Source organism: Ruditapes philippinarum, unplaced genomic scaffold (assembly GCF_026571515.1).
Source record: "Ruditapes philippinarum isolate M1 unplaced genomic scaffold, ASM2657151v2 ctg2115_1_1_1_1, whole genome shotgun sequence".
Taxonomy (NCBI): Eukaryota; Metazoa; Mollusca; class Bivalvia; order Venerida; family Veneridae; genus Ruditapes; species Ruditapes philippinarum.
In genome coordinates this window covers 104,031-126,522 of record NW_026857411.1, presented here as the reverse complement: position 1 = coordinate 126,522, position 22,492 = coordinate 104,031, and the positions used below count along the sequence as shown (strand labels likewise).

The 22,492-nt window shown below is 31.0% G+C and overlaps 1 protein-coding gene across 3 annotated transcripts in view; it reads left to right on the top strand.

Annotated features, from left to right (window-relative positions):
• The window catches only part of LOC132749646 (protocadherin gamma-A11-like), a 122,291-nt gene that overhangs the window by 52,266 nt on the left and 47,533 nt on the right, over positions 1–22,492 (top strand). Inside the window, exon 1 of one of the 3 annotated variants that reach the window (XM_060739493.1) lies at positions 21,875–22,150. The exons of the other annotated variants lie outside the window; for them this stretch is intronic. The gene's annotated coding sequence lies outside the window, so the exon portion shown is untranslated. Of the gene's footprint in view, positions 1–21,874; positions 22,151–22,492 lie in introns of those variants that run through there. 3 annotated transcript variants of the gene reach the window in all.

Genomic DNA, 22,492 nt, shown 5'->3' with positions numbered 1-22,492 from the left:
GTCGCTATATGACCTATACTCTGTTTGTGCAAAGGTCATATGACTATCATCACCGCAGCACCATTTTAAGGCTGGGATTATCATGATGTGAACCAAAAAAATGTGTAAAACTGTATGAAATATTATCTTTACAAACCACATAAACATAATGTGATAAAAACATATGAAAGTTTCACATTTGTATTCAATGACAGTCAAATGAAAATGATCAAGTGAAATAGGACTAATAAAATAGTTATTTGCATACTATTTGATATCATGTTGTCTGTTTTTTTACTGCCAGTGTCAAAGATCAGCGTTCTTTCTCCCATAAAATTGGTTTTGATTCTTTGGGGCCATTTTTATTCATTAGGTCCTTTATTTTCTCTTAATTGCCCTTAATTTATTCAGATTTGAAGCAGAAGACCTGTATTTATGTAATAAAACTTGGGATTTAAATTACTTTTTATGACGGTGTTGGTGAACCTTGTGTTCATTTCGTCATAAAGCGTTCAAACTCCCTGTCATTATAACACAGTATCAGTAACTTCTGAAATTGCATTGTGGTTAAAAATATACATAAAAAATGAGGCATAATGTGGGTATCACACAGATGAACCTGTCAATCAAAACTGGAATTATGGGATATCAGATTTGAAATGAGGCGGAATCAGGCAAAACAGAGTATTTTTTGTAGCAAATTTGTTTAAAAGTGACAAATGTAATCAACTCAAGGTCATTGTATTGAATATCTTTTTCAAAGATGTTTTTAGAATTTCAAATTATAATATCTATGTAATAAGGGGTCATAATTATATACAGTCATGTCATAAATATAATGAAAAATTCATAGGATCACATTACATTCAATTTTTGTTGCAAATATATGTGAGGATAAAAACCTAGTGTGCACACTGGTTCAATCCTTGGAGCAAGGCATAATTTCTTTGTGACAGTTGGTCTCTGATGGTCATGTGTCTCTCACAGCTGATTTTGAAATGATGATGGCTGATAAGTTGTTGGTCACTTGTGGAGAATTTGATAATTACAGGCTTAAATTAACCAGAAAAGCCTGTTAGGTGGATTAACTGCTGAGATTTGATCAAAAATGTGTTAAAATCAGTGTAATAGCAAGGGGGAAAAAAATTTTGATTGTAATTTCAGGAGTTTTCTTTGTAATATGTTATGGATAACTTGGCTTCTTTCACATTTCTGGCCTGCCAACATTAAGAAATTCAATCATACATGATGAACTGACTATGTAATATAATGAATTGTGCAGGTGTAATTTGATCAAGGCAGGATAGATGATATCTTAGTAATTAATAAACTAAAACTAAAGAAAGTTGTGAGTGAAAATTATACACAGAAAGATCACATGAAAAATCGACATGCTGCATTCCAGACTCGAACCAGGGGTCTCTTGATTTCCAGTCCAGTTTGCTAACCACTTCTCCACAGCCGCCGCTCATGACTTTCTTCTTTCATAATTATATGCTGTCAAATCTTTATGACAAAAATTTCAGCAAATAAATATATAAAATATCAATAATGCACCGTAAAGTTTAATAAAGAGTCAGAGATGGAAAAGTTATAGTTCAGTACTGCAGTTTATAATTTACCTTTTCACTTTATTTCATCTTTTTACATTCTTAATAACATGTATCAAATTGACCGAAAATACATAAAATGCACATTACAAGTTTTTATAGGGTTCTTGGATTATCATAATAAAAAGACTTCGACCATTTATGAATCATGTTGAATGTCACTTTATTCGCAGATTTTCGACTTAATTTGACATGAAAATAGAGGGTACAATAAAATTGTATCGTTTTATCGGTCTATTAATAATCAGATAGGGTTTTTAATATCTTTAATCTTGCCAAAAAATCACATTGCACGTAAACCCAAGTATTTTTACGGGGTACATATTTTAGTAGTAATTGTATTAACGATGGATGTTAAAATGGCTGTGACTGAAAGTAGAATATTGTATCCCTTTACAGTAACTCCTTTTAAATTTTTTCTTAAAATATCAATTATTACAGGCATTATTAGAGTCATTAATGTGGTAAATAAGAAAGTTGTGCTATTTTCTCGAAGACACAAAACTTATATAATTAATATGGTAATAAATAGATGGAATGTAAAAAAAAAAACTCATGCAAAAAGAGCAGAGTTTACAGTATAAAGGAGGCAGTGTTATTGTTCCAAATGTTCTTTTATTAAGTGACTATATCTGTCAGAGACATTATTGATAAACTTCTGTCGGAAATTGACCATTGTGTTTTGCCAACACTAACGCTGGACACCATTGTTCTTTTACATTCAGTATTTTTAGCAAGTTTGTGAAGAGGAAAAAAAAGAAGAGATAAAAATCAAGAAAAATTGATGCAGAATGCATCTCACTAAGGACGCCATATGCTGCATGATATTTGAATGGATATAAGGATATAAAAAATCTTGGCTACATGGCATGTACTGTACAATTTGGCATTACTCTGCTCTGAGTTTTGCTATGCTGTACTAACACTGCCATGCAGTACTTGAAATTGTTTTGCTCTATGTACAGTCAACTATCGTTATCTCGACATCGCTTTTCTCGATATTTCATTATCTCGATGAAATTTTGAAAGTCCCGATTTTCTTCCTTCTTTATCTATATTGGAAATATTTGTTTATCTCGATATTTTTATTTCGATATTTTCAGTATCTCGATGTAAAATTTCAGCCCCAACAGTTATTTTCACACTATTATCCTTTGTTTATCTCGACTTCGTCTGTTCCTTTCAGACGTGTGAAAAACGCAATCTAGACAATAATTGCCCAATTAATAGCGAGCGTCATAATGACGATTATGTTTGTAACAAGTTTAGCTGTTTTTTATAAAAGTTAATCTATTTAGCGTGTTGATTGAGTTATGTCCAAAATGAGTGAATTTTACATTCTTTTTAAATATTCGAAAACTGTATCAATTCATTATGACTTTACATGTAAATGAAAAAGTGAAAGTATAGAAACGCTATCGTTGCAATATTGTTTCACAACATCACCATCAAATCAATCAGCGTTGGAACAATCTCGAGAAAGACCCGATAAATAACCCGGGAAGATATCCGGGTCAACCATATCCGATATCCTATTCACTATATTGGTGTATTATTGAGTAAACCTCACTATGTGTTTTTAACACAGACACCCGTATTTCCGCTGATAAACATCCGCTTATGTTACTTTGTTAAATATTGACTAGGCCTATGAAAACAAGACATTGGGATACTATAGTTGATTTGACATAAGGTATGCACATGTCATATGTAAAAATCAGTTTCGCCTTGTTCTAACCCTAATATGTTTATCTCGACATTTCGTTATCTCGATATTTTTTGGATGGTCCCAATGACTTCGAGATAACGAGAGTCGACTGTACTTCTTTTGTATTGCTCTTTTTGGTTTCGGCTTTGCTCCGCTCAGTTTGGCTGTGCTGCACATGGTTTGGCTGTGCTGAGAACGGTTTGGTTCGCTGGGAACAGTTTGGCTAAGTTTGTTTCATTCTTTCCTGTGATACGGTCCTTTACTTGAAGACCATGGCAAGCTTCTACATGTAATTACTGGCATTTAATTGAGACCAATAATTCACGCCATAGTTACTTAGCAAATAATCCTTAAAATTAAATTTTGCACAGTTATATGCCATGATTAACTCTCTAATTTTCTGTCTGAGATAAATTTCAGATAAAAACACATTTTATATATGATAAACTTGATTAAGATATACATTTCAAACTTCTAAGTTGGAAACATGGAGCGACAACCCTTGCTCTAAAAGCTTTCTGCTAATTTTAGTGCCAATTTTTCTAAAATTTTCTTCTAATATACTAACTTCAGCCCCCTCATCCATGTCAGATAAAAACTAGTCTGATAGGTGTGACGTATTATTTCCCGTTTCTAAATTATGATCTGTCATAAGCTATAGATTTTAATGCAGTTAGTGGTCTACGTTGCCGTGGTTGTTGCCGAGGTTGTCTAACGTTCTCTCTCTTTAATCATGCTAATATTTTAATTAGATTTAAATTCAATTATTTTGAAATTTGCAGACTCTCAAGAGAGTTGAATTTTCTATTTCCAGTCTTTTTTTTAAATTTTTTAAAAAGTCCTTAGAAGAAAATGTCTGGGTCACAGTTTAAAAAAAATTAATTTTTTAACCGATGATGCTGGTAGTAAGAGATAAATGTACATTCTACACATAATTAGCTTTTCTTTCTAAATGTGGTCGGGTATAAATTCTAAATGTGGTCGGGTATAAAACTGTCTCCAATGAAATTTTTTTATAAAAATTTTTAACCAGTAAAATTATGTTCATTATATAATCTTATGCTTGATTCCAAAGAGAAATGTAACATAAAATGTCTACGTTACTTAACTATGAATATTGTATGAAAACAGAATAAAATGAACCGGAACAAAATATTATGTTGCTAGTAATTTTATAAGCAGAATTGTAACAAATAAGCAATGACTTCCTGAATGTGTTGGCCATTTGCTCTTAAGGAAATTAACAAGAATATTCCTTTCATTTGTTACAGTTGTTTTGGAGGCATAGTCTTTTTCAAATTTCGAAATTACAGGCAGCAGATATATATAGCTTTATACAAATGAAAAAAATAACTTTGTATAGGAAGTCATATGGACATAAGAACTTGTTTCAAATTTTGGTTAAATAGGTATACTTAAAATCATGTTTGTTGTGATTTTAATATAGCAGGAATTTTAATTATTTCCCAAAGAACCCTGTTATATAGTTTGACAAAATTTACACAGTTGTTTTTCTTGGTTTCTTATTTTTTTTACCATTTTTTCTATGCCATTCCTATGTTATCATGTCTAGTTTATAAGAATACATGTTTCATAATTGAATATGAATGTCATCCTGATATTTCAATTGATTTTTATTAGAAATGACATCTTTCATGCATCTGAAATAAAACAGACATTTCTCTGTGTTATCTCTATATTAATTGATGCGGAAAATTAAAGAACACATTTTAAAATGGTTTAATTCTGAGATTTAACGAGGCAAATTGCATAATAAAGTACTGTTGATAAAATGAACATTCAATTTCATTTTTTTATTACCTTTTTGTACAGAAAATTAAACTTAACATTTGCCTGGCTTAATTTATAATATTGAATTTGTCCCGATTTGAATCTGGTATTTTTGTATAAGAATACTCTAAGAGCATAGAGTTAATAGAGATAATAAAGTGAATAGAGAGCATGGAGTTAATAGAGAGCATAGGGTGAATAGAGAGCATGGAGTTAATAAAGAGCATAGGGTGAATAGAGAGCATGGAGTTAATAAAGAGCATAGGGTGAATAGAGAGCATGGAGTTAATAGAGAGCATGGAGTGAAAAGAGAGCATAGGGTGAATAGAGAGCATAGAGTGAGTAGCGATAACATAGAGTTAATAGAGAGCATTTAGTAAATACACAGCATAGAGTGAATATAGAGTCAATAAAGCAGTATGGAGTAAGTAGAGCAGTATGGAGATGGAGTAAATAGAGTAGCATGGATCAAACAGTACAGAGGACAGGACTGTTTGTTGGCCTTGCTCTAATACTTATAGCATCAGAAAATTCTTGTTCCTAGAATGAATACATCATTTCAACTGTTGAGATTATTTGACTTTGATTCAGTTTGATTTGTAAACTGTATGGTTCATTTTGGTTTTGCAATTGTAACTTCTGTCTTTTGAAAAAAAAGTAATGTTTTAACCTTTTAATTCTACCAACATCTAAAGAATGCTTATTTTTACCTCAGGCAGAATGAGAACCTTGCAGTTACATTTGTTTGGAAGTGAAACATCTGTGAAGGTGTTTGAACATAAAACATTGTTATCTTGGATGCAGAGACAAATATATCCTTGAAACAAATTTAATTTCATGGTACATCTAGTCAATTTAAAAGTAAACACTGTTTTCCCTGTAATTTTCACAATAAATTGCACAAACATATCAATTAAACATTGATATCTTAAGATCTAAATCTACATCAGTATAAATTTTAACAGCAGTCGGTCAATTAATTAACACTGTGATATTTGTAATTTAGTTTTCTAAGCCCTAAGGCAATGATTGGTCAATATAAGCTTGTCACATTCAAAATGTTTCCTAATCAACCAATCAGATTATTCGATACATTTATATCACATCTCATAGTAACTATTTATTAGTGCAGCGAAATTGGTACAGAAGAAGGACAAAAAAGGCAATTCCGTAAGTTTCTGGTTTTATCTAATCAAAGTTACATTTTGTGTGATAATTGCTTAATATTGGAATAATAAATGTAAAATTATATCGAGGCAATGGGACCTAGAAGGAGATAATTGTCTTAGAACCAGAATCCTATATGATGTGAATTACTTTCTTTTCTCATCGTTATGAAAACTCTCAGTAAAGGGAATAAAATATCCCATATACGATATATAGAATTGAATCATCGTAGCGTTGGAGAGTAAGAAGTGACATTTTTATATCAAACAAAAAGTAATTTTCTGATTTTCAATATCTGATGGAAGTAATTGGGTAAGTAAATAATTACAGAAATGGAAATGAAGATTATTTTATATCCTTTCATATTAACTGTGGTCTTACCTATGTCAAAGGAACCCTTCATAGGTAATTATACCCTTTATTGTCTTCTAATATTAACACCGAATGAGAAATTGACTAAAATGTATATGTAAATAAATTTTTCCAATGATGTTTTTTTCCTATTTGACTTACTTGAGAGCTTACTACAAATTAATATTCAAAGGTGCAAACTTTTTTTCACCTGGAAAAAGCGATGTAATAAGAGGTTAATACACGGCAGGAGAGGGCCGGAAGGTGATAATCGGCCCGCAAAATGAATAATGGACCCGAGTGCCATTATTCATTCAGGGCCGATTATCACCTTCCGGCCCTACTCTGACGTGTATTAATGTCTTTAATACACTTGGTAGATCTAATAGAAGCATTTTTTTTAAAAAGAAAAAAACAACAAATACTGTGAAGTTCTTTCGTTGAAATTCTTGTCTACAGTACTCTTCTACTGTTCTGTACAGAGATGTTTAGAGTCTACTGTTTGTGTGTTCAAAGCAGTAGAATCTAGAAGCAAGTTTTATTTTCATTCTTTTTTCGGAATGAATTTGTCGTATTATTTCTTCAAATTTCAATAGTAACAAAAATGTGTTTGTACTAGATCTAAATACGCTTAAGCTCTCACAATTAAAATAAAGCGATTCGTGCTGACAACCTACTTTCACTTTTACAGTTAACTGTTTGATGACGTAAAATATGACGTCATTGTTTCAGTTTGTGAACGTGCACATGTTCTGCGGGCTGATAACTAGTTCTCGGCCCCGGGCCGCAAACTCATAATAGGTCACGTGACACTCATAATCAGTTGAAATCATAGGCAATTTTGTTACTATATATAGTAACAAGTGTATTAAAATAGTAAAATAACTTGCTGAAAGCAATTCTAAACAATGTTCTGGTTAAGATACAAATCTAAAGGACCTTTCAATTTTTAAGCACATTGTCCTGCCATTAGACCAATGCTTTGCACATAATATTATGAACTGTAGAAAACATCTGTATTGAAATATTAAATTTAGTGCCAAATTTGTCATGCCCATTTTTGGTATGCAGTGAATGATTCTGACATCGTGGGTTGATGGGAAATGGGAAAAATGTTGTATTTTTACATTCTAGTTAAGTTTTGTTTTTTTTACATTCAAGTTATGTTAATTCTTATCTTCTGTAACAGTTTTTCTGTTAAACTAATTGCTTGTCAAATTTTGACTGGTTCTGATACCTGAACTTTTAGCATTTGTTTCTTGACACCAGTCCAGGGCAGCTTTTCAGCATGGAGGTGTAAATTGGTTGAGAACCAGTCAAGAAATGTTAAAGAAACAAGAATAGGATTACAGACTGTCAAAATAAAACATCTCAGTAATTACTGTACCAGTCTAGTTTCAAATTTAAGACAAAACTTGATGGGTAATTAACTAAAAATGTTTGGACAGGCAGGGAGAAAATGTTCTTATTTTTGATACTTGTGTTCTTTCTTGTTTTGACACGAGTCTATAGAGAATCGTAATTAAAAACAAAAGTTAAAACAAAAGGTTATATAGCTTAAGGTACACTGTTCCATTGGAAATCGGACATTTTCAGTAAACATTTTTAAGGTACATGACATTTGAAGCTCTAGATCAGATTGGTGCTATGATCCAATGTGATGATTTCTGAAGAATATTTTGAGAAATTTATCTTCTCTTTTTCCAAACAATCTGTTTTCCTTTTTTTCCAAGACATTTGAAAGTGGCTCCTGTAAACTTAATCTTCAAAAAAAAGTACAAACTTGAGACAACAAAATTATATTTTAAGAAATGTATGAATGTATACCTATGCCACATCATGTTTTTTTTTTCTAGGAGACCACATTTGAGATGTCTTCAAGTGGTCTCTAAAATTCAAGTTTGTAGTACTGCAGCACTTTCCCTGTATACCAGTAAATATACTGTACGTATATACTGGTATATTTCAATACATGATGTTGGCTGAGACCTAGTGTTGTAGGAAGATACCATGGAACAAAAGTAACCATTGCCTTAATAATTAATTTAATATTAAGATTTTGTTCAAAATAAACAATTTATAAATTATGTAAAATTACTTTTTTTGAATGTTCCAATCCCTTTATAGGCCTGTGAATGTCAATCCAATTTTATCTTTATTATCATACCAAAGCATGAATTTGATGCTTGTGCCAAATAATTTTCTTTGAATTCACCAATTGAATTGTCAAGAAAGTGTTACATACAGTTCTCTCAAAGTTATCTCACAGTTATCTCGGATATCTTTTAAAGCTTTTGTTGTAAATCTAGTTGATATGTGCATGTTTGATAATAGGTTAACTACAATGATTTTAAATTACTAGATTACAGTAAGGCCAAAAGTAAATTTGGCATAAATTTCATTAAAAAGAAAAAACAACAAGAAAAGAAATTAACAATAAAAAAATAGAAAAGAAAGTGGTTAGCCTTTGCCGCAATTATATAGATGCATTTCTTTGTAGCCTGACTTGGCTTTATACTGTTGACTGACTTTCTTCTAGTTTTTATCTTGTTATCTCGAAAATGTATGCTGGACAAGTTCATAGAGAAAAATACTTTAAAAAGTCTTATTCCATACTTTTAGTAATACATGTAATATTGTAGTATGAATGGGTAAAAAAAATTATTTTGTCAAACAAATATAAAGTGACGGCAGATCGCTAACTAAATCAACGGTTGATAATTTTATCAAAATAATTGATTCAATTTCTTCTTTAATTTTATGCCTCAAATATATTTTTGGCCCTGCATTAAAGCCTCCTACTTTATTTGATAATTTGGATCTTTAATCTTTGATGAAATATCAAAGGTTGGTTAACTTTCATTGTTTTAAAAGCGATTAAAAAAACAAAATGATTCTAAAGTGGAATATTTCCTACATGATAGAACACAGTAATCCAGTGCAAGTCAATATTTATTTAAAACATAACTTACACAAAAACATGCATTTTGATCAGAATATTTTAAATTATCTAACAAAAAGAGAGCAATATAAAACACAAAATTTAAAATGATTATAGATATGAAAATTCTTATTTCCTGTATAAATCAAGGACAATTCATGTAAATTGAATAATTGAAATGGTAAATCTTGCATTATTGTCTCAAAGATGACTTGACATTTTCTTCAAATGATTTCTAAATTTTAAGATGGAAATATGCTGAATCATTCAAGCAATAAAACAATTCTTGAATATTGAAATATATCAGTTGATTATTTGTTCTTGCCCTGTATTTGGAACAATTTTCACGAGTTGTAAAAGGGATTTTAGTATTTATAGGTAGTTGGCACAATTTCCATAAGAAGTAAAAGAGATTTCAGTTTCTTGCATATCAGACTGGCGTTTCCGTGAGTTTTACCCATGCCGGAAATTTCATCTGGCATGGGGGGTTCCTGAGATGAGTCGCGTGCTGTACAATGGCACGGTTAGGATGATGTCATTTTACCGTTATGAATGAAGCTGTAATTCATACGCTGTTGTAAGAAAGTAGTTACGGTTGTTATGATATAAATTTTCATTGAAAATAAAGACTAAGAATTAAAAATATAATGGAATATGGTAGAATATGCAAGCAAAAATATCTGACATATGTTTGTGGTTCGGATCGGAATATCCGTCCCTTGGTCACCCGCCCATGGGGGGTAACTCGGCAAGCCTCGTTACCGCCCAATGGCAGATATTATTAATCTAGATAGGTATTTGGAACAATTTCCAAAAGTAGTAAAAAGGGAATTTCATTATCAAAAGGTACATTGGTACAATTTCCATAGGTAAGAAAAGGGATTTCAGTATCTATAGGTAGTTTGAACAATTTCTATAAGCAGTAAAAGAGATTTCAATCTCAGGTAGTAGGCCCTTAGCCTTCTGGTGGCAACAAATTCTACCCTTGCAGTGCACTTTTTGCTCTTAAAACGGTACAAGCATTTTTTATCTCCCATTTTGAAACTCCTCATTTGAAACAGATGTTTTAAATAACAAACTTATGCAGTTATTTGTTGAACTATATTTTGACAAACTAAATCATGGTGATTTGAAAAATAAAGAGAGTTTATACTATGGGGCATTAAAGAGGATTAACAGAAAACCTGAACTTCCTTCATGGTACAGTAAAACCTTTCCAAAAACATTTAAAACCTTCTTTACAACCACTGATTCAATCATAGGGGATTAGTAGTCAATTACTTGAGGAGAAATTGATAATAATTGTAATACTGGTTTAAGTTAACCTAGAAAGTCAGGTGGACCCATTGCAAAGATATAATCAAAAATATGTTACATTAATATAAAAACTATAAACGATCAAAAAGGCTGAAAGTATAAATATGTGTTGTTGTTGTTTTTTTTTTTGGGGGGGGGGGGTTATTTGTTGCACCAACAAAGTAAAGGTCATTATGGTGTTTTAATTCCAGCTTAAACGGTGGCGGAATACCTCAGTTGCCCTTCCTTGCATTATTTCAGACTTGAACGGGCACCTGATTAGAACCATCGATCGTCACCTCAGTGCAATAACTGCTATTAAATTTAGAAGCATTTTACGATATTGCACTAAGGTGATGCGATGTTCCCTAAGGTAGCTGGATAGCTTGCTCACATTAAAAATTAAAAGTCTCTGTCAAGATTCGAACCCACAACGGTGAGGGGCAAGTAATTTGATCTATTGTTGACATGGCTAGTTCTTGAAGGGTTGAATGAGTACATGTATATCAAAAAATGATGACTCAGCAGAAAATTTTACCACCCCCTGAAACCACCTGTAGATTACCATAATGTAACTGCAAGTGTGCTTGATTAAAATCCAGCAGAATTTGACAGATTAGAATGTGAGTTAATAAAATCTGATTTGTTATTTAATCAAGCCATGATTCGGATCTAAAGAAAACAGACATATTATTTTCGTTTATCTTTTTTCTTGATCTTTATGATTTGTTTACACCTACATATGTTTTTAAATTAATAGTGTTAATAAAACTCTCCTTTACGTAATATATATTCCATTTCGTATAATGAGCCATATATTTTGGTATAGCAGCTTCGTTCATTACCGTTCATTGCCGGCTATATTGTCTGTAAGTAAAGTTGTTTACACCAAACAAATTAGAAAAGTGTACCAAAGTAATGGAATAATACTTCGGAATAATGAACACCTAACTTGTTTAAACAGAAACAAAGAATGTATGGTCCCAATGCAACTACAAAAGAATAGTGCCACCAAGGTAACTGATAATTTGTCAGCTTGCGACAATGTGGACTAACAGATATCAGGCTGAAGCAGAAGATAATATAGTTTTGCATCAAGTTGACAAAATTGTGCCGTGAGGATTGGTGTGAATGAAGGTGGGGGGGGGGGGGGGGGTACGTGGTAAGCAGCGTGGATTTTTCCTCACCGGCACATTATCTGGTTATTACGAGGTGAAAGGTTTTTAATGGTGATTAGGTGGTGATCATAGAAGTCATGTGAGAGTAATTAGTGCTCATTATCTCGTAGAGAAACTGTTCAGTATCAACCTTGTGATCATCTCTCTCTCTCTCTCTATCAACACACTGGTCATTTACTGAATGTACTCTACTCCCTGACCAATCTAGCTGGACAAAATACTCATTTACAGTGAGAGAGAGAGATTCTGATAGTGTCACTAAGCAACCAAAATACTATTATCTGATGGTGAAAATGTTTTATTTTTTATGTAATTTGGAAAAATGAAATTCTAGAATTTGTTATCATAATGAGTTATTTAATATTTAACAGTATTTTAACCATTGATAGGGTTTAATAAATTTCTTCAAAGATTTTGGATTTAAAGGGAAAGACAAGGTTGGAATAAAAACTTGATTTCAGAAAAAGAATACTATAAATAATAAGTCTGCAAATTTTCTGCCGCAAAATAATAATATTAAACGAATAATAACAAAATTTAAATCGCTAAATCACCGATTTCTACAAATCAGTAAGCGCGGCCATGTTTGTGTATTGGCCGTATAAAAACAGGTGCGCGTGATGTCATTTCCCCACATCTTTAGATTCATGATAAATCTAGTTGAATCGTAAGGAAATATTAATATAATAAAGTATTGACCAGACAATTTAATTTTCACAGGAGGTGTAGAGGAGATTTTTTATGGTTCAAAATACGTAACAATATCAAAAAAAAAAAAAAAAAAATAATAATAATAAATAAAGAAACGTACGGCTAGCCAAAAGTTCTAGCCGTACGTGAGTCACGAACGACTAGCCAGGACGCACTGTACGTATTGTCTAGCCGTACGGCACTTTTCAAAATTATATGGATGTCGAACGTTATAAAATTGTTGATTTTCATGCTTATCATTTGTTGTTTTATTTGTATGAATTATTAAATCATTTTTGTTAATTTTAAGCACATGGGTTGAATAAAAAATGATCGGAATGGAATAAATAAATAAAAAGATCATTGAATGAAAAAAAAAAAAACAAAAAAAAACCGGTGAAATGCAAAAATAATTATATAATTTTCAAAACAGTAGATAAATATCGAACATAAAAGCACAGTCAATCAATTAATTAGCCTTAATTAAAACCTATCCAGGGACTGACAATAGAATTTTAGTATGCCTTTCACGGAACATGCAAACTTTCCTTGATGGACAAACTTCTATACAGTACTGTCGGTAATTGTCGCAATTATCAAGAGCCTAACAACAATCATTTTCAGTGTTTGTTGTTTTTTTTTGCATATAAAAGGTGTCGAAAATTAAACTTAATGAAACAAAAAAGGATTATTATCAAAATTTTGTAAACTATTTCAATTGGTGTAAATGCAAGCAAAGGCTATTTTTCTCGACATCTTGCGATGACAAAGATCGATATATATAGCGATCAAGGCGATTAATCTCTAAAAAGTTAACATCCAAAGACAATTAATGTTGTTTCTTGGTTAAAATCCTCGCTTAAAGTCATAAATAACATATGCATTTGCGACTTCCATAAAATTTTGAAAAGTGCCGTACGGCTAGCCAATACAGCGTGTCCTTGCTAGTCGTACGTGACTCACGTGACACTAAAACGTGTTCTTAATAGTACATATAATTAAATTTTTGCAGTTTGATTCTGACTTTCAAATTTAAAGGTGTGGACATATGTTATAATTGATGTACACATTTCAAAAATATAAGCAACTCTTTTGAAAAGTAAATTGTTAACATGTCTGTCAACGTATGATGCTGCGCATCGTTATCATAGCCTAATATTAACTGCAGGCAAATCATTTTTATTGGCTGCTCAAAAATCTAATTTGCATAATTTATTCACACAAGTGCTGGTTCTTACTACTTATGTCTAATACTGCGCATTGTCCATTTTAATTGTTTTCTATTTGCACCAAATGCTCCTGTCACACTGTGTACTGACGATTTTTATTGCTCCTTGTATGCCTCTGTGCCGACAGACCTTTTGATCATGCACAATGTTGCCCTGATTGGTTAATCACCCTTGTCAAATATTCTTATGACGAAATAGACATCTATTTTTTACGCTTCATCAGTGAACTGAATGACCTTAGGGGGAATTAGATTCCACACTGTAGTAAATTACAGCACGTCATAAAATAGCAACACATTTTTTCAGTTACCAATAATCATTTGAAATATTAAGTAGATTTATGATTTTTTGTTTTATTGGATTAAATTTACGGTAGTAGTAATGCGTATCTGTCGGGAAAGTAACTTGGTAAGTAGATAACGTGGAAAAAAGATTTAGGGAGCTGGATAAACCCGAGAATATGCGTAATTGTAGGGGAATGGGCAACCTGTTGCTGTTGGTACCAGTTTTGACAAATGATAATTTATGTCGCGGCGTATTCAATAAAATAATTAAATTAATTAATTAAAGCAATTCAGTTCCATATGATGTTTTCATAAATAATATATAATGTACGCAATAAAATAAATAAGTTCTTCATCAAGATATATTTCAGTTGTACCAGCGTGTACACCTATACCGGAAGTGGGTATAACACGTCACAATCTCGGTCTCGTCTGTCTCGCGAGAATGACATAACGCCAAAATGGCGGCGCCCATGAACTTATTTCTCAAGTAAAAAATAGTGTCTTAAAACACGAATTTCTCTCTTATTGGTTTGATGTCAATAGGAAAACTGTCATGATTCCTCTTTTTAAATGATGAATATTTATATTAGACAGACATCAATCCATCCATTCCTATTCCTTTAATAATGACCTTGATTAGAAAAAAAAAATGCTGGTTGATAATGTAGATGAAGATGTATTTCAACATAGTCATGCCTTTCATACCTCTTTTAACAAGTCTTACACATGTATTTTTTTGAGATATTGTTAATGAACATTCATTGAAATTTGGATTTTAAGCTCATCAGTATAATTGGGCTTAGTATTTTAAACTATGGAAATTAAGAGTTGAGTTGGCATGTGAAATTTCAATGTTTGTTTCAAAATATACTGCTCTTCTAAAACATCAGATAGCTGCAGGATCTTTATAAGACCAAACCAATGTTGATTTATTTCATGTTTAATTCCCTATCCACTAGTCAATTTTTTCATGTTGCAGTTCCGAGTAGTCATAAATTCTAGAAAAATTGTCATAAAGGCCAAGTGCTCAAAGAACCATGTCTGTGGAGGCTCGAAAAACTTGAGAAATCATATCAATAACATGTTATAATTTAATTTCAAACTATGTTTCTCAAAAATGAGATATAAAATACTTAATGTAAATTGTCAGACAAAGCTTTGTGGACAGTGAAGTATTTGGGGGGGAAAAGAGATGAGAAATTTGAATTGGATTTTGTGAATATTGCTGACAGAATGGCTGTGTATGGTTTAACATGACTACATTTTGAATTGGCAACATTATTTATTTTCATGTTTAAATGTTGAATTTTGCTAAAGCCTGTGCTAGGGGTGTGAACAGTAGTTTGCACTTGACATAACCGTCCAGCTAATAAATCGTGAGCCTGCAACATTTTCAATTTTGCTGTTTTGAACTTCCTATTTTCTCTATTTTAAAATGGCCATACTTATGTTTTTGAAATGGCTACTTCTGATGTAAAATGGCTACTTATGTGTTTAAAATGGCAAATTATTTTGTAAAAGGGCAAATTATGATTTAAAGTGGCCACTTATGTTTTTGAAATGGCAAATTATGATGTAAAATGGCAACATATAGTTTAAAATGGCTACCTATTTTTTTGAAATGGCAACTTTAACACTACTTTTGTAAAATGGCTACTTGTGGTTTAAAATATTTACTTATTGCAAAAAAGGCCTCTTTTGTTTAAAATGGCTAGTTTTGATCTAAATGACTACTTTATTAATGTTTTAGAATTGAAACTTTCACTATATTTATCTAAAATGGCTACTTACAGTTTAAAATGGCAATTGTTTAGGTTCAATGATGATTTTAGTATTGGATGTATAATAACTTATTGTAGTTTTTATTCTTTCTTCAAAATTTCCCTCAAATTTATATAATGGACTTGTCCTGCCTTGAATTTGGATCAGTCCATTTTGAGTTTGAGTGAGTTCAGTATCAAAGAGCTTAAAATGGAGCAGTTTACAAGTTATTAGACCTGGCTGTATCATTAACAAGTCATTATGACTGCTAGCACTCTAAAAGGTGAGTAAACATAATGTGCTATTACTAATGGCTGTATTATATAATCTTTGCTATATTTAACCTTTAGTCATAATTTTGAGTTGGAGTTGTCTTCCCTTATGTTCCTAATAAGTAACCCCCAACTAAAGTTCCAAATTTGGCCTTAATTTATTGCCCCTGAAGTTCCTTCTCTATAGTAAATCCCAAATTAAGACTAAATTTATCTTCCTTGCTGTTTCTTCACAATAGTTGAATTACCTCCAACAATGTTCCCTTGCCATAATCCTAAATTTTGACTTAAGTTATCTTCCCTGATGTTCTCATGCCAAAGTCTCTATTTGGTCTATAGTTACTTCCTCATAAATATGTACTTCAGTGATCCCCCTTGATGTTCCAAGGTCCTAAATTTTACACTTATCTCCCTTGATAATGAAATACCTGGCCTAAGGTCATAAAATATAGACAGTTTCTTGAAATTTAATAATAGGTCAATTAATTTACATGTTTTGTCTTTCATATAATAAGTATAAGTATTGTAATGTTTTAAGATAGATATCTATATGTAACAGTGAGACTGGCACACTTGTCTAACGAGAGATAATTGGCCCCAGACTGAGATATATCCATGGTAATCCTTCTGTAATTATAACCAATCAGAGCAGAGGGATGGGATCAGCAAATATTTATTTAGGGAATAGCTTTCTCAGTATTTTACACACGTGTAGAAATTGACACTGTATGTATTACTGACTGAAGAATTTATTATTGAAATTAGACTGAAAAAATGTAATTAGAAATTACAGTATTAGAAAATTATATGATCAGACTCTGACTAAGCATTGAAATTACAAAATTAAAGTTTAATATCAAATTAAGAATAATTTATAAAACATATAATATTGAAAAGAGAATCAGAAATTAGAATATCAAAATTATATTATAAGAAATTAGCTTTTTATGCCTCTACTATTCAAAGGTGGGGAGGTATATAGATTTGCCCGTGTTTATGTCTGTCTGGCTGTAACACTGTCTGTTTCTCATGGAATGTGGGGACATTGGTGCCTTATAACAACATTTTTAGTTTTTAAGGGGACTTCAACTCTTTGAATGTTAGAAAATAATAAGTTGTATTTACCATCAGTATTTCCAGGCCAGCTTGCATTACGTATCCGTATCCGTGTAGCCCAATTGAGGGTTTGATGTAGTCCAGTCAGAGGCTTAATTTTTAACGGCTCATGGAGTTGTATTTTGACAATGAATTCCCTTGAATTAACAATGGACAGTTTCAATTTTATAGCAGGACAAGTCCATATTACAAAAAGTTAGGGAGAACAACATCTGTGATTTTCTCCTTTCTTATTCTGTCAAACAACTAGATTGTTTTTCCCTTAACGAGAGTCAATTGGTCCCAGACTTGGAGGATATATTTGTAATAACAGTAAATCTTCCCTAATTATCACCAATGATGTGAAAGGAATTAGGAATATTTGCACAACCAGCAGGTTCTAGTATTTACAGAATCTAGTGTTAAATTCGGAACAGGAAAAGATATATCTGGCATTTTTAACAGACCCAGTTTACACTACAAACATTTCTATTATTGTATTAGGAGGGATATTTTGAAAAGGAGAACCACAATTAACTGTTATCTGGAAAGGTTTGTGAATGAAACTGTAATTAGATTGTGTGAATTGTGTTTTGTTTTGAATTTACTATGATACTGAGTCTGCTAGAATTGTAACTCTGTATTTTTGTGTTTGAGAGAATTATTGGAAGAGAATATAAACAATTTTCAGAGGAAAATATTAGTGATGTTACCGATTGGCTTAATTGCATATGTCATAAATTAGGATTTTTTAAAACTTTGTGCTGTGTTTGTGATTTTGTCATTTGTTTGTTTAGTTCAATAAATTTTAATTGATTATTAATTGATAAAGATATATACATATAGAAATTTATGGAGTTAACATTGTTAAATTAATTTGTTAAATTTGCTTCTGCTAAATCATGGATTTAAAAATTTGGAATGATTGTGGACTCAAATTGTGTTAAAGTATAATATAAGGTTAGCTTCATAATTTAAATTTATTGAACTTTTTCATAAAAATCATATTATGCTTGCCAGAGGCTTGCATTATTAATCATAATTTTATTCAACTTGTTCAATTAATTCAAATTATTTAACCTACACTCAATTCAATATTCTCTCTCAAATGTATGAGTGTGACTGGACAATTTCTTGCAGCCTCTTTGATTACTAGCAGTAATTATGTTGGTCCTTACCCAACCAATATTTAGAGCTAGGTAAGCGTGTATTTCCGTGGAGTTAGGGAGAAGCATTTACTAAATTATACTAAATTTTGATATTCAAATTCTCTTAAACTTGCTCAAATCTGTTCCAGTTTCAAAGCTGGAAAAATGAAAATTTTACAATTTCAGCTGGATCAGTTTTAAAGGTGATCTTTCAGTGTTGATCTATCTAAAGCAGTCGCTGTTTAAATGAGGCTGAGATAATTTATGGACAATTATTATTGGTCATTGCTAGAGTGTTGACCAGAGTGTTGCCATGTAAACAGGGTCTGATACTAACAGCAGCATGGCTGTAACAATATCCACAGTAGCATGTTGTAACTGTTAGCTGTACAAACAATGATGCGACTTATTTTATTACCTCAGTCTCGCTGAAATTTGTGACATTTTAATGATGGCCACTTAAAATTGTCAGCATTTCATGTAATTGTTATCAGAATTCATGTGGTCATTTGATTATAATATTGACCAGTTTGACATGAAATAACTGCAGCTATGGAATTAATGTGCCCAGTTGTGTCATTGTATCAAATGTATGGAATAAAGCCAGTGTTAAGGCATGTATAAAATTAGACCAGAATTATTTTGGAATTTAGAAACCAAACTGTCATGAGTAATAGTTGTGGATGCTGAAATTTTCCTGGAAATTTTTTTTACAGATAATTTGATTTATCATTTCACAATTAGGAAAAGGTTATGTAAAATCAAAAAGGTAAGAAAATAATTTTAATTAATAAAACATAATTTTATAATGATTTATTTTACAAACCTACAAATTTGATATGAAAAAAGAAAGAATTTCTTTAAGGAAAAATTAGAATTTTATATGAATAAATTTGAAAGCATGTAATTAAAATTACACAATATATCAGAAAAACAATACAAAATAATCCTAGACACAACAAGGCTCCTTTTGTAGGTACTGTCCTAGGATGATAACTGGAGCCTTTGTTTACATAACAAAAACCAATAACAATGCGAAAAATAGGTTAGGCAGATCAATGCCATAACCTATAAAAATGAAAATAAAATTACATAGTACCATATGACTTGTTAGCGCAGTTACGGTAGAGCAACCGTGTCAGTAATGTGTTTTACCCGTACAGGCAGAAGTTCGACTACTGGTAACACACATTTATTTTTACCTCAGAACAGCCAAATCTTCAGAAAACAAGTTTGACCGGTTTTTTTTTTCATATACATACATGAATATGATATCGAATATTTTATTACACTGCGATCAAAAATACAAAAAGAAAATAGAATGGAAATAAAAAAAAATAAATATATACTATAAAATATATATTATAAGAAGAAAACAAAAAGGAAAACGAAAAATAAATAAAGAATAATGATAAAAAACAGAGTTGGAGAAAATACTGTGGTTATAAAATGACACTTAATGGGGTTCGAACCTATGAGTACAAAGCACTAATAATTACAATTACTCCGACCTACCGACAGAGCCATAACGTTAATACACAAACGATTCTGTGAGAATAATGCTATATAGTATATTTTACGATATCGGATAATAATCCAGATAACCCCGTTTTTCGACTTTCCCATGTACCGTTAAGACCAAATTATCATCTTAGGACAGTATCTCTTTCGCACAAATTCCCCTCCGTTGGCTTAGTAAATCATCAATTATTTATATTGAAATTAACATTTTGGACAATGTACATGGGAGGTATTGATTCACAGGGGTGAGATTTAGAGCTTTTTTTGGTCCCTGGATACTTGACAGCTCTTTGATATAATTGAGTAATTCTTTGTCCTCTGTATCATTATTTGTCCTTGATGTTCCCACCTCAGTGACAGAAATATTTGATAAATAGTATTGTCAATGTAAAACAAAAGAATCTGTGTCCTACAGCTTTATATATACCTCCTTTTAACATATTTTTCTGATTATGTCCAGTGGATTTGGCCAGTTTTGATATTGATACAGTTAAATGACAGTTTTAGGAAAGTTTTAATCTAAGTAGCAAAATTGAAGTAAATAGAAATAGGAACACTATTGAAGTACTGGTGGATAGCAGCAATATTGAAAAAATAGAAATAATATTGAAATAATGGTACATAGTAATGATATTGAATTAAATAGAAACAATATTGAAATAAATTAATGGTAAATAGTAGAAATATTATAATAAAAAGAAACAATATTGGAATAAATAGAAACAATATGGAAATAATGGCAAATCACACTTGCAATATTGAAGTAAATAGAAATCAGTAGCAATATCGAAATACTGGTGGATCAGCAGCAATATTGAAATAAATAGAAACAATTTTGAAAAAATGGTAAAGAGTAGAATATTGAAATAAATAGAAAGTTTAAACAATATTTGAAAGTTTAAACAATATTGAAATAATGGTAAATAGTTGTGATATTGAATTAATTAGAAACAATGTTGAAATATTGATAAATAGTAGAATATCTTTTGAAGTAGAAATAAACATAATGAAATAATGGTAAATAGTAATGATATTGAAATAAATAGAAACAATATTGAAATATAGAAACAATATAGAAATAATAATAAATAGTAATAATATTGAAATATATAGAAACAATTTTGAAATGTTGATGAAACCCTTAGAGTGGAATATTGAAATAACTAGAAACAATATTGAAGTATGTAGCAAATAGTAGCAATAGTCAAATAGATTGACAGAATATTGAAATAATGGTAAATAGCAGCGATATTGAAATAATTGTAAATAGAAACAATATTGAAAAAAATGGATCAAGACAGTCATGTTTATAGGAAGTGGAAGTAATATAAAAATAATTTGGAGCACTGCAGCAACCAGACCCCGTAGCTGGTTAAAATCTCTAATTTACTTATTTACTGGATGACCCAGATAATTTTTAAAATTTAATGAAACCTCTGTGTGTTTTAAAAACAAGAGTGAAATAAATGGGAGCTGAGTATTGAAATATTAGAACAGTCAATGATAAAATTAACAGCAGCATTTATTGAAGTTATAGAATATTATTGAAATTAGATACAAAAAATGGACAAATTAACAGCAATTTTGGAAAAAACTTCAAGCTGTTTCAACATTAAATTTTGTATTTTCTGTCAAATTATTGTATATTTTAAAATGATGTTGTGTGAAAGGTGAGGGTTTTTTTTTTTATAAAAAAAAAAATAACAAAAAAACATTTATATATGTATCCAAGGTTATCAAAAAAAAAAAGTGGAAGAAGAGAAAAAATGTCCTGAATGAAGTGCTAATGATCTTGTTAATTATTATGTTTGTACTCTGTAAACATGGAGGGAAAACATCGGCAACATTGTGAGCAGATCTTTACGGCTTTAATGACTTCGTGTAGGTACAGACTCGATGATAACAATTTAGTTTTTATTTTGTTGTTAATGTAACTTAGTGGTTATTGTACGAGCTTCGTTTGAAGTGAACATTACTCGTAGAAAGCGAGGGTTGGTGAAATGACGAAAATATGTGCGAGAAAATAAAACAAAAAATATGTGCGAGAAAACAAAACTTGGATAATGGATTCTCGGAGATATGAGGAATTATTTGTATTATCTGCCGAGAGTTTTCAAGTATCGGAGGTAATTAGTGACTCAATTATTTGTTAATTGTTACGCGCTTCTTTTGTTGTAAATAACAGTAAAAAGGCTATCACTTTAAGAGGCGAAAAGAAATTTAATTGTTACATTTTACACTAGAATTGATAATTTGGTGCCACTGTAATAATATGTGTTACGTCATTTTGTAAAAAAAGCACCGACATTTTATGATAATTGGTGTAATAATGACAATCTGGAAACATTTATAAAGTAAAAATAAATTTATTCTTCATGTTGTGATTTTATTATAGCTGAGATGTTACAGTATATACTAGAAAATAAGAAAGTATAATAACTAGAGCCATTTACTTGCGAAAATCTACA